General features: G+C 38.0%; 1 protein-coding gene across 1 annotated transcript in view; it reads left to right on the top strand.

The window, feature by feature from the left end:
* Positions 1 to 357: 357 nt before the first annotated feature.
* WDPCP (WD repeat containing planar cell polarity effector) overlaps positions 358 to 19,097 on the top strand; it is a 161,167-nt gene continuing 142,427 nt past the window's right edge. Inside the window, exons 1-2 of the mRNA XM_069852966.1 lie at positions 358 to 369; positions 4,417 to 4,498. The gene's annotated coding sequence lies outside the window, so the exon portion shown is untranslated. The remainder of the gene's footprint in view (positions 370 to 4,416; positions 4,499 to 19,097) is intronic.

The following is a 19,097-nucleotide window of genomic DNA, read 5'->3' as shown; positions in this document are numbered from 1 at the left end:
GCGGCGGCCCCATTCATTGAGACCGCAGAGCGGCGACCCCGAGAGCCGCTAGGGGGCGACGGGCGCCATCTCCCCTCCCCCGCCTCCTTCGCGCACGCGCCCTCGGGGGATGCGGGCAGCGCGGGCGTTTCGTTCCGCGCACGCGCAGGGCGCGGCGCCGCGGAGCGAGCGCGGGCGCTTGCGCATGCGCGCGGGAGGAGGTGCCGGCTCCGGGAAGGGAGGAAGGGGGCGGGGAGGGGGGGGGGCGGAACGCGGAGACGCGGAGGAGGAAGCGCGTGGCTGCCGCGCCTGCGCGCGTGGCGAGGCGTCGGCGGTTGCTAGGTGACGGGGGCGCGGGGAGCGCGGCCCCCCTCCCCCCCGCAGCGCTCGGTGGGTGCGGGGGCGCGTGCCCTGCGCGGGACGGGGCGGGGGGGGAGGGGGAACGTAAGGGGGGGGGGGGGTGGGCAGGGCTGTCCCTACCGCACATGGAGCTGTGGGATATTTTTTTCTTTAAGCTGAAGTAGGACTGAGTTTCGTCTGAGTAATTGCTTTTATTTTTTTCTTTTTGGAAGTCGTGTTTTCTTTAAGACGGTGTTTTCCCGGGCACTGTCCATCCTTTGGAGATGATAACGCCTTGTGTGCGGTGTGATCTGTGCCTGCTTCTCATCACCTTTCCTTGCAGCCTTTCCCCACCTCTAGGGCAAGGTCAGGCAGAGCTGGCTCCAAAGTGGCAAGAGTTTTGATTGTTTTGAAGTTCGTAATGATACAAGAAGTAGTTACTATCACAAAAAGTGGAATATTTTGATTTAAACCAAAATAGAATTAAGTTTCATCTCACTAATAGCATTTTTTGAAAGTTAAATGCAATGTCCCTCTGATAGCATGTTTTACGGGTGGATGAGGTGCTGAGGGGCATGGTTTAGTGATTGATGGGAATGGTTGGACTCGATGATCCGGTGGGTCTTTTCCAACCCGGTGATTCTATGATTCTTTCAGATAAAGTCTTTTTTTCCAGACACTGATCATTCTTTGGAGGTGATAATGCTCTGTGTGCGGTGTGATCTGTGCTGAACAGATGTCTCTTCTTCTGTCATCACCTTTGTTTGCAGTGTTTCCCTATCTCCAATCTGGGGACAGGACAAGAGGGAATGGCCTCAAGCTCTGCCGGGGAGGTTCAGGCTGGACATCAGGAAAAACCTTTTCACAGAAAGGGTCATTGGGCACTGGAACAGGCTGCCCAGGGAGGTAGTGGAATCACCATCCCTGGAGGTGTTTAAAAGACAGATGGATCAGGTGCTCAGGGACATGGTGTAGTGTTTGATAGGAATGGTTGGACTCCATGATCCTGGAGGTCTTTTCCAACCTTGTGATTCTGTGAATGCAAGGTTAGGTAGAGCTGGCTCCAAGGCTCCAAACTGTCAAGAGATTTGATTGTTATGAAATTCATAATGATTCAAGAAGTTGTTATTACTACAAAAAGCAGAGTATTTTTATTTAAGCTAAAGTTTCATCTCAGTACAAGCATTTTTTGAAAGTTAAACGCAATGTCCCTCTGATAGTGTGTTTTATTTTAGACAGTGTTTTTTCAGATATTGATCGTTCTTTGGAGATGATAACGCCTTGTGTGCAGTGTGATCTGTGCTGAACAGACGTGTCTGCTTCTGTCATCACCTGTTTGCTGCCTTTCCCCACCACTAAGGCAAGGTCAGGCAGAGCTGGAGCCAGCTCCAAATCTCCAAATTAGCAAGAGTTCTGACTGTCGTGATGAAGTTCTAACAATGTAAAAATCAGACCTTGAAAAGTAATAGAATATGCGTAAGATTTCTGGGAAAATCTATCCATATGCACGTAAGTGGGAAATGCATCCTGTCCCAGCTCTCAGCTGGCTGCACAGGATTGATGCAGATCACTGCCTTGCGTTGCCCAGGCCTGATTAAAGGATGCTTGCTTTTTAAAACTCCAAAAGGAATCTTAGAGAGTTTATTTGCTGGCATTTTTTGGTATGCCTTTGGCCCTCGTGACCGGCTTCTCCTTGGTCATGGCCTTTCCTGGGAGCCCGGGGCTCTGTCCTCGCTGCCACGCTCCCTGCTGCCCCAGGACCTTGGCCCATTCCTTTTATTTCCTTACACCAGGGGAAACTGAAAGCTCCTCTCCCGCACTGTTCGGCTGTTTAAACATGTAGTTGTGTTTTGGGTTGTGGCGTGGCCTGTGCCTGAAGTGAGGCAGGTGCTGGTGTAAATACATCAGCAAACCCCACAGATTCTTAAACTGCATTGTTTTGCTGTAAAAGAGAGCTTCAAGTGGTGATTCTTTTCCTCCAATCCCGGCAGGGTTCTGTATTGGACAAATTCTGTAACTTAGTTTAATGAAATCTCCGTTGTCCAACTTTTTTTCTGCAGGTTAGCTTTAAATTACTCTAGTCCTGATAGTGAATTTTTTTTCAATGTAAATAGCGTGTACGCTTATGCAGTTTCTCCTGTAGCAGTCAGACAGAAACCTGAAGTTACTTCACCAGGGCAGTGGGTGTAAAACATAAATATGTATTATTGTCATGCCAAGTGATCTTATTCTAGTGAGTCTTGTTGCTAATTGTGCTTATTGCACAACTCAACACTTCCTGAGGCTTGAACAAGTTTTCAGCAGAGCCTCTGACAGCTTCTGCAGTACAGAAAACTGCAGTGTCAGACTTGAAAAGGTATAGTCATTCTTAGTTGATATTAAATGTCAAACTATACTGATTTATATCAGTTAATAACTGTACATTTTTAATATGAATCAAGATTGTACCTAAGGTCCTTTCTGTGGTTAAATTTGAAAACCAAATAGCTGCAAGCGCAGCTGAGGTCTGGCTTGCTGTGAAATGTAGAGAAGTTTGGTAAGTAGAAGGGAGCTTGGCTTCCAGTCAGATTATTCCAGTGTGTCCTAAAAATGCTTTACCCTAGTGACTGTAACCTTTTTCTCACCCAAACATTGTACAGACTTAATTAACACTCAAATTAAGATTACTTAAGATCTGAATGTACACAAAACCTTATGTGGACCTGAATAAGGTAATTTCCACTCAGCATAATCTGTTCAGTTTAAATTGATTCCTTGTCAGTTTTAAGCTAAAGCTGTTGTAGCATGCTGTAAACTGATTTGTGTGTGTCAACACAGCAGATTGTACTGGTTCAGTGGGTTTCAGTTAAGCTGATCAAACTTTCTTCTGTAGGGAAGGCTCCATTTTCATTCTTGTTCATTTTTTTTGCCCAAGCTTGCGCTCCCTGTATTATGTGTGTTGAAGATAAGAACATGTCTTGTGTTGAAAGTGATTTGTAATGAATATGGTGCAAAGCCATGTGTAAATACATTTGTCAGAGACATGTATCAGTTTGTTTTAAACCTGCTCCAAATATAATTAGCCCGAGATAGAGTTAAACTGATTTAAGACTATCTGCACTGTCTGTTGAGCTGAATTAACATAGCTTAAAGTTTTGCTTTTTATGATTGTGGTGTAATATTTAAAATTAGCAAAACCTAACAATTCTACTATTTCCTTCTTACTTGGCTTATTTCTATTTGTTAAGCTTTATATAATATCTTCCAAGCAAAATGTAAATGTATGAAAATAAATGAGAGATGCCTTCGTCTCACCATCTGTTTTTTACAACTCTGTTTCTTGGTGTTTATTAGATTTTAGAATATATACTTTGCTTCTGTATAGAAACCTTTCTGGTGTTTGCAGGAAGCGTTCCTCGTGCCGTTAAATCATGCCACTGTCTTCAGACTGTTGTCGCCATAGGAATCTATAAACATACAGAGTTCCAGTTTCTGCAACCCAGTCTTCCAAATCTATGCTCTTTTTTCTTCAAGAAGCATGGTGTGTTTGACTTATTTTTGCTGATTTATTAGTCTTACCACCTTATCAAAGTTATGGATATTTTCATTCTAAATTTAATGCTGGTTTTCCTGTGAGCTTTGTCACAGCCTTCTGATTTGCTCCAGCTTACTGTCATCTCACAATTTTCTTGCCAGTTTTGCATTTTCTGTTGTAAATATTTTTTTTGAGGTCATAAGGTGTTGGTGTAATTTTTTTAATATTCTTTAATGCTTCTGCCATGTTTAGTGGTATTTGTCTTTTGTGTAGTGCTTTAAGCCAAGGAGCTGTATAAATGGAAATTTATGACATGCAAAAGAAGCAAAGGAAATTTAGTGCTCACATGGATTGGGCTCTCAGCTAATTCTTGAAAAACATTTTATACTTTTTGCACTCCAAAGATATTGAATTACTTGAAAATTGGTGTAATTAAACAGCACAATACTCGGGATGCTTTAGTCTCCATTTTGTAGGGATTAAGTATAATTTTTAAAGGCAAATAGTAGTTTTGAAAAGTAGTCTGCCAGAATTCCCTCTTAATTTTTTTTTTATATTTTAAAATGAATTATTTTTGTTAACAGCTGGCTGTGTTCTTTAACTGTGTTTTGGATGAGATTTTCCTTTCCTTCATTGCCATCTATAGAAACTGATGAATTTTTTAAGGTAAGCTTTTACACTTAATTTTAGACAATATCTTTTTAGCATCTCCATGTATGATACAGTTTTTCTTTTATCTCATGCATTTATTTAAAATTCTAAATACAAAACTATGCCTCTTTTAGCTAAATCTGTATGATATAATTAATGTTTAAAAAGTTTCACTATAAAATGTTAAACCATTTTTCACCATTGTTAAAAATATGTGAGAAACCTGTAATGGAGTTTAAAAATTATAAAGTTGTATATATAAGCAAGAACAATTGAAATCTTATTTTAGGAAATGAAAATAAATACATTTTTGCTAAGAATTTATATTTTTATATATGATTTTTTTTTTTTTATTCCTAGTGTTCATGTCCCAGAATAGATTTTCACTGTTCATTTCTAAACTTTAGTTATGTGATACTGCATAGGTGCTAAATAGTATGAAGGAACTTGTGTATCCAGAAATTCTGTTTATAACTCTGATTTTATTTTTTGCTGTGGTTCAGAAAACTTTCTTCCTTAAATAGAAATTTTACCATCCGAGGAACTGTTTTCATTTTATCCTATGGCTTCATTTTTACTTCTTAATAGTTTAGTTGGGTTTTTATGTAATTACAGGTAATTAATCATTCATTAATTGTTTTTACAACCTTTAGTATGTTTTTAATAGGTAGATAGAATCTATAAAACATTGTGTACTCATGTGCCTACCGAATGTGAGGAGACAGAAATGATGAATAGTTCATAAACATTACTAAGACATATTACCATCATGCTATACATGAGTCAAATCTTAATAAAAATTGTGAGCAGAATGTTCTTTTTTGTTTCTTTTTGCTAAGTAGGTTGATAGTATGAACACCTATTATACTTTTCCAGATGCTGCTGTAACAGTTAAGGCCTCCTTTGCTGTCTGTGCTTACGTAGATTTCAAGTGCCCAGTCTGATGCTCAAAGGCTCTGGTGCTGGGAGTGCAATTCAGGCGTGCAGGGCTCCATCACTGACTGGGGACTGTGGTAGCACAGTGCCTGGGTAATAGCAATGCCATTGTAGACAAAGCTGAGACATTGTGGAAGATCTATTGTAGGATACTATCTGTGAACTATTTTTGGAGGATTTTCTTCTCACAGTTCCTTAGAAGTACAGGGTATAGAGAAAGCCTGCTATAAAAAAAAGTAGTCACAAACACACACACACACGAAGAAGTTGGTGTGCTGGCTGTAAATTCAGGAAAGTTGACAGCTGAATTCTTACAAAGGGAACAGAATTGTGTTTCTGGTGTATGAGAAAGAGCACTACCAAATTCTCTTTTACCTTAACACAAATCTGTTTGTTTCTTGGGTGAACAGACACTTTGTGACAACAGTGTGTGGATATTCTACTCACTAATGTCAATGTATGGAGGAGGTTGATTTGTGACTTGTAACTTCTGGGTGAATTAGGTGCTTCTTCCCATGATAGGTTAACTGAGGTGGTTTTGCAAACCCTTGGGAGATGGGAAATGGAAAGAGGGAAGGAGTGAAAGCGTCCTTTGCAAATAGGAGAATGTCATGAGTATGACAGAAGGTGGTTTTCTGTATTTGCTATCTGGCTGTCCTGCTATGCAGATTTCCAGACTGTAGAAACTAAAGGTACATTTTTGATGAAACAGCCAGTCTGTAACCTGGACATCATGGATTCAATTAGTTATTTGAAATACTTGCATCAAAGTACATCTAAAGATAACCTTTTTCCATGCAGGGTGTATAAAAGTAACAAAGCAATTTTCTTTGGAAATATGACTTCCCAATTAAAATGCAACAAGAAGGATGTTAGATTAGGGATTCATGTAAAAAGAATGTCACCTATGCATTGATCACAAGAAATAGTACATTTCCTCAGTTCATTTGATTTTTGGAGTGTTATGAAATTGTTGTAATTGATAAGGTGGGTTTCCAAGGCATATGCAGTGCCTTGGTTCTTTTTGAGAAATTTGCATGAAGATTCTGCCAACCTGTTTTAATGCTTTCCTGTTCAGTAAAACTAGCAGGTTAATGCATTAGCTGTAAGCATGAGAGTAATTGAAAACCTGCCTTTTTATGAACATGCAAAAATTATCTTGGTGCAGTAACTTCATTCTGATTCCTCTTGCTTTATAAAACCTAGTAAAAGTGTTGATGTGTTTTAAATCCAACCAGAAGAGGCAGGTTAGCATTCTAAGGAAGAAATGACCTGTGTAACAAGTGAGGTTCTACAAAATAAAACCTTGTAATCTTATGTTAATTCATTACAACAATTTAAAAGCCCAACAAACCCACACCCCAAAACAAGAATTAAACATTAAGCTGATGCCCTTGTAAGTTGTTTAAAATGAAGCAAGCATTTAGTCAAGTGGTAAAACAGCTTCTCCTGAAAATAAATGTTTGCTTTTTGTCTTAAATTACTTTCTTTTGCCCTTGTTTATAATAGACTGATAATGAAGGAATGACTTTTGATACAAGAAGGTACAAGCCATGATGATTGCCTTCCATTTTTTTAAACTCCGTGCAGGCAGCTGAATCCATCTGCTTCCTCTATCCATCTTTTCCATGTCAGAATGACTGATGGATGCTCTTCCATGCCAAACCTGTCACGTAACTACAAGTGCTGTTGTCATTAAGGTTATTTCTATCAATTATCATCCCACAGTTTGCCTAAAATATTTCAGCTTGTTTAACAATATACATGTGTGTTTGTGTCTGTATTTTCACAGAACTAATAATAGCTGCCATAATATAGATTGATTTTTTCTTCCTTTTTTTCCCCCAAGTACTGAATGATATTTTGAAGAAAATACCAACAGAAATACTTGTGGAGGGAGAATGATGTCTTATGATGTTAACTTTTTAAAGTTAATTGTTTAAAATCTAATGACATTATTAATATGTAGAACATGATTTTCAAAACATGAATTTATCAGTAGTAAGCTGAAGAGCAAAATAAACACTTTGTTTCCTGTATGGAAATTTTCTGCTGCTTCTCAGATTCATTTTGGTATCTGGCTGACTTTTGGAAACCTTATCCAAATTGATTTTTAAGCAGCAGCAGTCTATGGATGGCTTTAGTGTTGCTTACAGTACTGACCATATTCAGTTTTTTTACTGATCCTTGAGGAATGAATGAGGAAATTGTATTTATTCATTCAGCTCACGTAAACTCAAGTACTCAATTTCTGCACATGCTTCTATTCAATCAGATGCACGCTATAAAGGCTAAACTGTCCCTGTGTCTTAATAAAAGCATAGGCATATGAATCCAGCTGTGTGGAGTCTATTGGCCTTACGCATGCGACATAGCTTTGAGTTTCCTGCAGCTTCAAAACATGCATACCTACATGCATACATATATTTTTGGTGGGTTTTCAGTTCTGAGTGTTTGCAAAGGTTGTGTTGGAACCTGTGAGAATGGTTTTCTTACAGCAGGAGACTGAGGATGAACAGTTAAAACCTTTGGGTGTGTCTTGAAGGCACTTAGTGTTGCCTTATCTGGCTGGGATGGTGTTGAGGAATTACTTCAGGTGAACCCACAATAGTCATACAGTCTGAAGCACTGTTCCAAGCCTTTTGGGGGGGAATTGGCAGGCTACCTGTAGGACAGAGCTAAGGAGTGAGTCTGCATGTGACAAGTATGAATGATAAGGGAAGCATGGCCATGGAACAAAACTGGGAGTGTGACCACTTACATTGTGGACAAATGATGGAAAACAAAGTAGCTGCATCTTTGAATGAAGGAGGCTTCTCCATGAGGTAATCAAACAAAGGGAATAATGATTATAGTTATTCTTTTTCTGTTTTGTTTCTCGAGTGATACAACTATGTCTTTTTGTTAGGTTTAATTTGCAGTCTACCCTTACCAGTAATGAGTAACCACGGCAATGCACTAACATATGTATATTGAAAAGGCTGGCTCTTAATTGGGTAAAAGCCTTTTGAATATTTTGAGTCCTATAGGAAAGGTGTTACTCCTGACTATATAGTAGCATATATACCTTTAATGTAGGCAAAACCACATACATTTATTTCATGACAGGTAATCCCATTTATTTACCATAATGGGCCAGATACCGTTTCTCAAGTTGCCTGCTGTCTGACTTAGGAGAATATAAAATATTGCTATGAAATGGCCTTTTCCTTTTATAGCTGTCTGACATCCAGGGTCTAGCCTCAGTATTAGTCAAAGGAGCTAGAAATACACCACAGTTAAATTATGGGTTTGTATCTCCAGGTGGTGCTTGAATTCATGGTTGAAGACTGTAGAAATTAATTTTGCTAAAGCAAGAAACAACAGGACATTAAGCTACTATGCCAGCTTTAGATGTATGCTTCAAAAATTTTTTGCTGTTCAGCATTACTCAGTAATCTGTAACTCAAATTGCAGGAAATATTTGAAATTCCATTCTAACAATATCCAACAGAGAATATTAAAGAAGCATTAAATTTCAAATGCCTGAGGGAAAATGCTCTCTTGCAACACCGTGGGCATTTGGATCTTGCTAGTATATGTAGTATTATAGTCTAATATTATGCTTTACTTGGTCTAAAATAAAAGCCCAATTTTAATTCTATCTCCAAAAACTTGGCACACTGCAGTGAAAAATAATTTATTTCAATGTTGTTTTTTAATACATTGCAACTAACTTTAAAGCTTCCTCATATAAGACTCACACTATGGCTTTCTGTAATCTGACTCTTTCATTAAAACTTCAAATATACTCCCAATGGCTTATCTCAGTTCTTTCATTGCTAATTTACAAGTTACAAGATCCCAAAGTTACCACATAAGTTTTTTCTCATTCTATGCAATTCTTCTCTTAAGACAAAACTTTAGAGTATCTTTGTAAATATGTAAATCACCAAAACAGAGGAAGAATACACTCTTAAGAAACAGGTAATAAGCAAATGCAAAATGGGGTTTAATGATAAATCTACACAATTCTAGTCTGGTTAATTTGGCAAAGCTATTAGTGAACATAACTCAAAAAAGTGCTGATTAAACCATTATGGTTTTATAACTGATATGTGCTGTACTTGATAGCAAAACTATTTCAGAAGTGAGTCCCCAGCTTACAAGGTTCTGGGGAAAGAGCGGAAGAGTATTTCTAAAAGTTTCAGAAAATGAATATATTTGTTGCCATATGATTAAGTATCTCAGCATATCGCAAAGCAAGGGCAAGTGGCACGTTTCCTTTGGAAAATTAATATCTACAGTCTTTAGAGAAATAGTAGAATTTTTTTTTCCCACCTGTGGCTGACTTCTTTCCTGTTTGGACTTTTGACAGTTGTAGACAGAGTAGTGTCCAGGAAAATGTTGATATTCTGATATTTCATACCTGCTTCAAGTTTCATTAGAAGGAAGGGGTTTAACAGGTTCTTTTAGTAGTAGTTGCCTGTGAAATTGGACCATTGTAACTTGCCTGCCAGATTAGACTGGAGGGAACGTGGCTTAAAAACTCAAAAACTGCAGAGAAGATTCAAAAGAACAACATATCCCAGGTGGCTTAAGATACATAATAAGTGCAAGTTAATAAATGATTTTGTCTTTCATCATGTGGATATCAGGACTATGAGTATAGGTACTCATGTATATCATGCATAGATTAATCTATCTGCACAATGTAGCCATGTTGGGACATAAATCAGTGGAATTTCATTAACATTATCATTTGTTTAACTGCAGTGATTGACTCCTTTCTAAATTAATGTCACTATTTTCTGTAATGAAAGCTAGTAGAATATCACAGCTTTACTGCAAGATCTGCTGTCACTGCTGGGAATTCCACTGTAATACTGGTGGACACCAGCTTGCCTGCTGAGGGTCACTCATGGACTCTGAATTATGACATACCTTTTAATGGAAACTGAGAGCTATTGAAGGTTGATAGACTGGTTTTCCGTTATAGTTAGTATCAGGCAGTTGTACACAAACTTCTGAGCAAGTAGAGTGAGACGCTACCTTGCAGATGAAGTTATCATTGTACAAAGTATGAGCGATAATTATCTGTTTTAATGCATCTCTTAGAGGCAAGAATATGCAGCCTGGGGCAATAACACTGTCTTGCAATGTAATTTTTGGACAGAAAAGACCAAACTCTTAAGAAATGCACTTGAGTATTTGGCATTTTTTTGAGGACAATGATATGATTTTGTAAATGTTGAGCCTGTCTTCCTTGATAAATGAAAGGCTTGTAAAACATTTTGGAAATATATGTTGAAAGAATAAGTCTGTATGGACTTAAAATCAGTCTTATTGCACAGCTTTATTTCCAATTTTATTGCATAAGAATTGTAATTATATTTCATTGATAACAGTTATATTGTGACTGTTCTTTAAATAATAGTATCAAGAAGTACAGAACCAAATGTAAAGCTTAGTGTGCTATTATACAAAGCTATATCCACTTTCTTACCTGAGCTGTGTATTTAAGCAGATGCTTTCAATCCATTGTTCTGCCAGTTTTTGTTCTGATAACTTGACCAGATGCAGTGAATGTAATGCAGTGAATTGTAATGAATTGCCTACTGCTTTTGTTATAGAATTATAGAATGGTTTGGGTTGGAAGTTGGTCTTTAAAGGTTATCTAGTCCAACACCCCTGCTGGGGGGCAGGCACATCATCCTTCAGACCAGGTTGCTCAAAGCCCCATCCAACCTGACCTTGAGCGCCTCTAGAGATGAGGCATCTACAGCCTCTCTGGGCAACCTGTTCCAATGTCTTATCCTCTCACAGTATAGAATTTCTTCCTTATATCTAATCTAAATCTCCCCTCTTTCAGATTAAAAAAAAATTGCCCTTTCTCCTGACACTGCAGGCACTTGTATAAAAAAAACAACTGTCCCCATCTTTCTTATAAGTCCCCTTTTAAGTACTCAATGGCTACAGTAAGGTCTCACTGGAGCCTTCTTTTCTCCAAGATGAACAACTAACTCTCTCAGCCTTTTTTCATAGGAGAGTTGTTCGATCCCTCTGATCATTTGTGGCCTCCCCTGGACCCTCTCCAACAGGTCCATGTCTTTCCTTTGGTAAGGGTTCTGAAGCTGGAAGCAGTACTCCAGGTGGGATCTCACCAGAGTGGAGTAGAGGATCGTGCTACTTTTAATGCAGCTCAGGATACAATTGGCTTTCTGGGCTGTGAGTGCAAATTTCCAGCTCATATCTGATTTTTCATCTACCAATATCCCCAAGTCCTTCTCTGCAGAACATTTCGCAATACATTCATCCCCCAGTCTGTACTGATACTGATGTTTGCCCCAACCCAGGTGCAGGACCTCGCACTTGGCCTGGCTGAACCTCATGAGGTTCATATTGGCCTGCTTCTCAAGCCTGTCCAGGTCCCTCTGAATGGCATCCCACCACGCATGTGTATCAGCTTCACCACTCAGCATGATGTCATCCACAGACACGCTGGGAGTGCACAGTATGTCATTAATATAGATACTGAGCAGTACTAGTCCTGAGGGATACCCTTGTTACTGATCTCTGTTTGGACATTAAGCCGTCAACTGCAACTTTTTGGTTGTGGTCATCCAGCCAATTCCTTATCCATGGAACGGTGCATCCATCAACTCGGTCTCTCTCCATTTTAGAGGCAAAGATGTCGTATGGGACTATGTGAAAGGCCTTAGAGAAGCCAAGGTACATGACATCAGTTGCTTTTCCCTTGCCTACCAATGCAGTCACTATTGTAAAGGGCCTCTGGATTCTCCAGGCATGATTTGCCCTTTGTGAAGCCATGCTGGCTGTCTCCAATCACTTCCCTGTCATCCATGTGCCTTGACATAGTGTCCAGGAGGAGGCTATCACATAAAGCAGAGTGGTGAAAAGGCATCTCCTGTGACAGTCTATATACATCATTACATGTGAGGAAGCAGATGTGTTTTTTAAGTGTTGCTAAATTTTATGTATTTAAAGAGTTCCTTTGTAAATGTAATTGATAGATTCAAATTGAAACAAAATTCTTCATGATGTAATGTCAGTGATCGAGGTGCAGCTTGTGACAGAATTTATGTGAAAGCTCAGAATGTTCATTGAACACTCTGTTACGAGTGCTGTTAACTTCATTACTGTTTCAGCTGGCTGCAAAGGTCTCTTCCTGTGGAATTCAGTGTAAGATTGCTGCTGGAAAATTCATAATGCAGTGCCATTCTTGTGTTAAAATACAAAATTCAGACAGATAATGAAACACTGGTGTTGGTGGCAGTTTCATTTGAGTAAATACTTAGGTATTAAGCAGACCTTACTCCTCAGGGGACTATCTGATTTCAGAATAACTTGATTACTTGACATTTCATCAAAGGGAAAATTAAATATTTAGATTCCATAAAGATATAGCTGGACTAGCTTCTTTGGCATCTGTCAGTGATCATGTTTAACTTTAACACATTTTGTCTTTTGCCAAGATGCTTTTTGTTTTCTTTTTTTTTTGTGGGGAATTGTTTGTATGTGCTATTAGGAAACTCCCTAAGTGGCTTTTTCTGTCTCTGCTTTGCAGTATATCAAGTTGTATCCCTATTCAGTACATGTTTTAACAAATTAACTGTGCTGTTGCCTTGCTTGTTTTCTGAATCCAATTGATAAACGCGTGCAACACACTACATTCTAGTGCATAACTGAACTTCACAGCGGTGATAGTGAAGTTATGCACGATGTGCAAGTAGTTGAATATTTGTTAAAAAGCAGCGTACAAAATATGCCACCTATAATGTCAGTGAATACATGCAACTTTGGTGTCAATGTTCTTTTGAAATATGTGGTGTGCTAAGGTTATTCTTCACTGAATTCAAGGACATGAGAGTGCAGATGTTGCAATAAGCTGCAGGAGTGACATACCTGTGAAGGTGCTGCTGCTTGATTTTCAGAAGATGGCATGCTGTGCATTTTAAAACTCCCTAGTCATGGATGAACAGCAGTAACTGTCATTTTGTGATTGAAGCCATGTAAGTTAGTTATTCTACATTTCTTTCTAACTTAATTTTTCAAAAATCTCTTTCTGGGATCAAAGAAATGTTATCATTGTGAAAGGAAATAATGCACTATTTGCTGAATGGAGGAAGTAAACAGAAGGATGAAAATTCTAAATTTTCTAATATGCATAGTAATTGTCATCCATTTAATGGATTAGCATGAAAGCTATGCTGTTGGCTTTATGCATAAAAGTAAAAAAATAATAGTGAAAGTATTGCTGCTTCCCTTAACATATGAAGGTGGACAAAGCGGAAGAGTGACATAAAAATGTAACAGCAGACATGACTTTAATTTGAGCAAGTCCAACTAAAGACAAAGATTTTGGGAAAAGAAATCCACCCATGAATGTGAGAAGACTTCTGCAAAAAAAAGGTTTGTGTAAAAATATAGAAATTACACAACATTGCTGCTGCCAGCTGAAGCCTTTTCCTGGGTTTGTTTTGTGCAGCCAACATGGAAGATTAAACTTGTGTGGGTGAGTTAATTTAATCTTATCTTTCACAGCTGTAGAAATGGAAAGAGCCAAATATTGCAGCTAACTAGATGGTCAGTCACAGCTCTCTTTTGGGAAAAGACCTTTCCAAATTGCTCAGAATGAATGTATTTTTAAACAATGTCCTTAATAAGTGATAAATCCTGGATGAGCTATTTAAAAGAAATGGGAAATACTATCTTTGTGGTTGAAATCATACTCCAAAACTTGTAAATGTAAAATTTGGAATATAGAATTACAAACACAAAATCAAAGACTTTAACCAGTCATTGATGCCCATGTTTACATAAAGGAGTCAAAATATATAATTTAAGTGTTGCAGTCTTATTATCATAAAAAGTTATTAGTTTGATTTTCATGACAAAGGCTAGCCTACAGTATATAATTTACTCACAGCAGTAATAGAAGTGGATAATTGCTATATTTGATTTTTAATATTGCTATATTTGATTTTTTAGTATTTTTTCTCTTTTTTTTTCCACATTTTTTTTATACCGTGAGAAAAAAAGACATTTGCCAGTGATTGGCTGATGCTGAACCCTTGCATGGCTATCTGCAGAATTAATGTCAAGTAACAGGCTGTTGGCTCAATTGTCATTGTTTCCATTACATTGTCAATTGGAGTCAAACAAGAAATGGGTTGCTAGAAAGAGTGGGTCAAACTTTGAAATGCAAAGAACAAACTTAAAAGACATGAGCACAGCACTTGGAATGTTTGAAATTGTCTGTCTGATTCCTTTAATTTATTTTGTGTAATACTAAAGGAGAAAGTCAAGCTCCTATGAAAGATCAGATCCTTTCTTTGGGGAAGGGAAGAGAAAGCATGCACCATTTTGATAGTTGTTGGTAATTTGAGGCTGCCAAACCAATGCTATTCACACTGACATCCTGTCTTTTCAGACAATGAAGTAAAATATTGAGGTAATTAAAGACAATTGCTTGTAATTGCAGAAAATTACTATAATTGTTTTGTTTTCCAGATAACAAATGCAGATTTATAATTTCTGTGACCACATCCAGAGTTTTACTACCAGAATTCATAGAGAAACCATAAAATACGTTATTGTTCCATTGTGTTTAATATCAGGAGTATGAATTTAACTCTAGTTTATTTCAAAATCAGCCAGGACAGGTTTCATCCTTATGTTAAACTGTTTAATGTGAGGCCATTTTTGGTTTTCAAAAGCTTGCTTATGTTTTGTCACACCTGTTGATTGCAATATATACAACTTGAATGGTTATGAACACTTTTCGAAGGTTTTAAAAAGAGAGCTTAAATTAGTCTTGCAGTGAAAGAAAAGTAAGCTTCAAAATGCTTCTGCCTTTTAGTGATTTCATCAGGTGACTCCAAGTTTATTTGAAAACTTAGTCCCTTGTGTGCTATGAAGGCTTTTGCTGGTAGAAACTGTTTTAAAATCCATTAAGAGAAACAAACTTTCAACAATTTATTTTGAAAGAGAGACAGTGTGTGGCGCAGCCAAGAGGTGCATTGAATTTTCAGTAACCTGGAAAGTTGTAACAAAATGTGCAACTTTGCCTATACTGCAGGATCGCTATTCAATTAGACTTCTTTGTTAATTATTGTGGCTGAAAAGGTTCATCAGAGTATAAAGAGCAGTCATTCATATAGAGGGCGTTTAAATCTGTGTTTGTTGACCTTTGATGATTTTAGCAATTTAGATAGAGGTCAAACGTAGTGAAGCTATGGATCATTCTGATATCATTCATATTAATTGTACCGTAGCCAGTTTCTTTGCTATGTTACTGATTTCTGCCCCCTTGCCTTTTGCATGCTTTGTCAGTGTAAATTTTAGTTATGTACATAATAATGCCAATTTTAAAAACATTTCACTCATTGCTTTAAAAAACTACTTTTTTAAGTGACATAAAAATATCAATTTAGATATAATTGAGGCTTTTTATTTAAAGCATTTTAACTCCGTCCAGCTTTACCTGTTAGCAAGATCTTTTATATCTTAAGAAACTAAAAGTGAAAGGCAAGCAAATGGTTTGAGATTAGATGAATTAATATGTTAATGATCATGAAATGGAACCTGAAGAATCAAAATATTTGTGATATGAGAGTATCAAGATGGTTTTTGAAATGCTGAAGTTTTAGATTGGCTTGCATAGGACATGCAGCAGTGCAACTGAGAGAACCTCAGGGTTTTGTTCTCTGTCTTAAGCAGAAGCTGAACATATTTTGAGGTTCTGAAGTGTTTTACAATTTCCCACCTAGGTCTTGTGTGTGTGCACCTCATTGTAGTCTTTTGATCTCAAGGGATAGTGCAGATTGTGGTCCTCATAAAGAACCTGTATTTGAAGTATTAAGCAGGTTTCATTCTTGAATTTGTGCCCCTGGTGAGGAAGCTGTTTTTCTGCCCTCATCCATTCAGTTTCCTTGCTGGACTTTCGATACTGATTTTGCAGTGAGTTTGAAGAACCGTACCATTCATGAGGCTGAGTGCTGGAGTTGAGCGCTGACAGTATGCAACAGCACAATGAGAGTGGATATCACACAGTCAACTCCTGCTTCTTTTGAGGTTCTACAAGTACAAACAGGGCCCACTTGCAAAAGGCATGTGGACAGCGTAAATGCTCTTACAAAAGTTTCTTGGTAGAGGAAAACAACACAAAAAGGACTGGGAATGTAGTGCATTTAGCATAAAGTTGCACTAGAGGGCCTAGCCTGCATATTACTGTTTTCCAAGCAGAAAAATGAGCAGTAAGCTGAAGGAACTTCTAATAAATTACAGCAAAATTAGAAGCAGAAAGAACTGGCTGAAGCCCACAGGGCTCAAAACAGCCCTGAATGTGGAGAAAGATGGTACAATGACAAATGCATTCAGACAAGCATGTTTCCCTGCTGGAGAAAGGATTTAGCAACTTTGAACTCAAAATCATGTGATTTCTTCGTCCTCTTGGCTAGATTAAAAAGAGGAGTGATGTTTTTAATATTATATCATGCTTAACAAACCATTGCGTGCTGTGTCAAGTTCATTTTCACTATCAGTTCTGGCTAAAAATCATTGCTATCTGTAGTCTAGCCTGAAGGTGACAAGAGATTTGAATCATTGTAATTAGGCACTGATCATATTGCAAAAAGATACAACTATCTTGATGAATCAGTATTAAAAAAAGCTGTGGGTTTGGGCTTTTTGGTTTTGTTTTTGTTTTTTAACTGCAGTTGGTGCCTGGGAGTGTGAGAGCAGAAATAAGCTCTGCAAGAGCTGAGGTGGTTTCCTCTGCATGACAGCTGTTGTCCTGGCCTCTATGGAGAAGAAGTTAGGAGTTTTTTGCCCCCTCCAAGTCCTGTTAACACCTTAAAGTGTTCTTGAACCTCAGCCAGGTTTTACTTGACAAATATTTTCATGTGTCCCACTTCTTTCTGATTTTGAGAAATACATAAAAATTCACTTTCCACACTTAAGCAAGGGCTCTGAAATTAGTTATTGTTTGCCTTCTAGAATTGTAGCTCCAGGTCATGTTTTTGTTATGAAGTATGAGTGGTGAAAAAGTGGATCTGCCCAGCAAAGTCAGGATTGTGGTTGGATATGGCAAAAACGGGGTATAAAGAACTTTATCCCTCTGGAGGAGGCATTTCCATACACAACAAAATTTATTATTTTCACGGTCTTGATTTCAGCTGCCTTGTATTAATAAGTAGGTTTTGGTTTCTCCTACATTTTAGAAAAAGTGCAGAAAACATTCCTGAAATACATGTGGCTTTCTCTAGGTAGAGGTGCATTGCATTTTTTACCTTTTCTTTCCAGGAACAATGAGTTACCCTTCATTCTTTTCTCTGAAGATACATTACTTTATCTTATCACTCATCCACACATCTTTCCTCAGAGCTTGTGTAACATTCCTTTTGATTATTAAGGTGTTGAATTGTTCAAAAATGACTTGGGGAATGTCATTTATTGCCCAGTAGCACACTTACTGTGCAGTGGAGCCTTGTCATAACCAAAGTGTTTGGATTCAGTGTCCTAATGCCAAACTATAAGTGCTCTAGTTTTCAGAAGTGAAATGTGAAAACAGATTTACGTACCTATTTTAGACAGCAGCAGTTGCAATGGGATAATGTACTTTAGAAGGGGGACAGTGAGCGACGTATCCTATGTGATTACCTTATGAACTATGGAACTTTCAGAGTTTAGAAGGAGTGGATATTTGGGTGTTTACAATGAATATGCTATACAGGTTCATATAAAATAAAATAAAATAACATACCACACTGCTATTTTGCTACTTAAGTTTAACGCTAAACTGATTCTGAATGTACCGAAAATAGATTTCAAGCTGTTTTTTTTGTAAAAATTTACTTTTCTGGAGTAAGCAAATACTAGTTGGTCATGGAAATTTTCTCTTTTCTCTATCGAGTTAGAGTCTAACTTAGTTAATCTGCAGTGCTAAAAGATTAGAATGCATTTAGATTTGCAACCTTAGTTATTTAACAAGAAACGTAGCTGGGAGTTTTCCTGTCTTCAAATTATGAACTGAAGGTAGAGTTAACACAGCTTGTAGTAGCAGCCATAATTTCCAGATTGGCAACAGCTGCATTTATATTCAGAACACAATTATTTGCTCTTATTTCCTCTTTTTCTATCACCTGATCACCTGTCTCCAGAAGGCAAAATCTGCTAAGTAGGGAGCAGCATTTTTCTTTGATTACCTGAAGAGACAACTGATCATATAGTCTGCTTTTCAGTTCCCACATTTGTCTTTGGACCTTGTTGGCTGATTTGATGAATAAGGTAAAGGTCTTTAAAAGTTCCAAATGTGTACAAGTTTTGTGTAGAATCTAAGGACTTCCAAATTAATACTCCCTCCCCAGACTCCTCAAAAAAGGCTCAAGGAATTATTTTTTTTAGCCGTTGATACCTGTCATTGAATATGTACTTACTGATTGATGAGTAAGCTTGTCGCTCCAGACTAGCTACAGTGTCTTACTTCGTGCTCCGCTGGCACCAGAGTTGCATGTAGTCACAGAGGAGAGGAAGGAAAAGGGAACTAAAGGGCATGGCTACAAAGAAGTGAATGAGATGACTGTGATGTAGAAGTTATTTGGGAAACCTGAGGGAAAAACAGGGAACCTAGTGTGGAGGTTTGGGAATTTGAGGATGACATAGTACTGTTGGGCTT

Source organism: Phaenicophaeus curvirostris, chromosome 2, assembly GCF_032191515.1.
Source record: "Phaenicophaeus curvirostris isolate KB17595 chromosome 2, BPBGC_Pcur_1.0, whole genome shotgun sequence".
In the NCBI taxonomy this organism is placed as follows: Eukaryota; Metazoa; Chordata; class Aves; order Cuculiformes; family Cuculidae; genus Phaenicophaeus; species Phaenicophaeus curvirostris.
Note: the sequence above shows the minus strand (reverse complement) of the source record. Positions and strands in the feature narration are given on the sequence as shown.